Genomic DNA, 1,761 nt, shown 5'->3' on the forward strand with positions numbered 1-1,761 from the left:
CGAAATCGTAGAACACGAAGGCTGTTCTCCCTTTTGACGTTCTTGATCGCACACATTTGTGTTATCACATTCATTCTCTCTCACGATTGCGGGAGAATCTCCGACTGACTGGTCATCGGAGGATCTACCTTCGCGAGAAAGAGGTTGCATAAAACACAAATAATTCTACGGTTTCGGAGAACTACAAAGTTTACAAAAGGAAACGCCGCATTCGTGTTCTTTTGTTATATTTATAACACGCCCACAGTTCTCGCAAAATTGTATCACACTACAAATACTTCGCGGCGTTTTTCCATCATACGATTTTATCGCGCTATGATGATTCAAACATGCGTTCCCGAAAAACGAACGTTTGCATGTCTCGCACCTGACTACATTTACTTCGAGATGATCACACGGCGGCACGTTATTGCAACGCGGACACTTATTTGAACAGCGGTGACCCCTTTCTTCGCGATAGCCTATGTTACAAGGGATGCAATAACCTTCCCTACTTCCCGCGGCTGCTTTTAAATTTAATATAGGCCTATAGTGACGTTCACCCTTGTAGTACATAATATACAATTTGTACGTGGGTTCGCGTCCTTGCGAGGCGAGCAGATCGCCTCCATCGAATATAGGCCTATATTCTTTCCCGCGCGCGAAATCATTAAAACTATATACAACAATCGCGATATTGGGTGCAGCGAGAAAACGTTGGAAACGCTCAATTTCTCGAATCCCACAGCTCTCCGGAGGCACGGTGATACCGGCCCTTCTCGCTAGGTCTTGCGCGAGATTGCGTTGCAATACCGATTGCTCGCGCCTTACCGCTTCCCACCGGCGATGAAGCTCCCCGCTCGCAAAATTCCACGTTCGTGATATATTTGGGCGCATATGATCGAACGAGGGAAGCATAAATTATCAGAATTCATGATCGACAAAATTGAGCGTTTCCTAACGTCTTCCCGTGTGAGTTTATTCGAAACTCCTCCCCGTCCACGAGGTGCTGCGACGTTGTAAACGTGCACGTTGAAATTCTGTGCGATATCGAGTCCGCCGGCGCTTTGGGCCACAAAACTCACAAGACGCCAAATGTTCTCGTGAGTTAAATCGCGCGCCGGCCGAAACGATAATCTCACCGGACCATGCGTTAAACCTGCCGAATCAAACGATAATCCAACGTAATCGTATGGCTCGGAGGAATATATCGCGTAGGTGTAAATTTCATGAAACGCGTTTTCTAACCAATCGTAAATATCGGCACCGTCTGGTAACGCACGCAAACGAAATGTCGCCTCTCTCCCTAACATACCGAAATTCCTAAACCGTCGCGAATTTTCCCCTATTAAAAATAAATGATTAAAATTTACGTCCTCGTTTTGCCGATTGATCTCTGGCGTAGCTTCTTCCACAACCTCCTCTTCCTCCTCTTCCCTCTCCTCTTCCTCCTCTCTGTTCTCCTCGGGAGTTTCTTCCGTCCTCTCTACCTCAATTTCTGCAGGCACCTCCTCCTGACCTGCGGTGACTCGTCCTCCTCCTCGTTGCGACTCCACGATCATGTTCACTTCTGTATTTTCAAAAGAAAAAGAAAATGTTACAAAATATGAAAAATTTTCAGTAAATTTTTATTTTATAGAAATATTTGACAAAAATCTCTTTAAATGATATGTTCGTATTTAAATTTAAGAAACGTATGTATGTCGTAATTGTTGCCGGCGGCGGGAGCCCTCGATCAGGTTCCCCCGTTAACAGCAATGAAGACAATTTTATTTGCGCCGG

Source organism: Trachymyrmex cornetzi, unplaced genomic scaffold (assembly GCF_001594075.2).
Source record: "Trachymyrmex cornetzi isolate Tcor2-1 unplaced genomic scaffold, Tcor1.1 scaffold1722, whole genome shotgun sequence".
Classification (NCBI taxonomy): domain Eukaryota; kingdom Metazoa; phylum Arthropoda; class Insecta; order Hymenoptera; family Formicidae; genus Trachymyrmex; species Trachymyrmex cornetzi.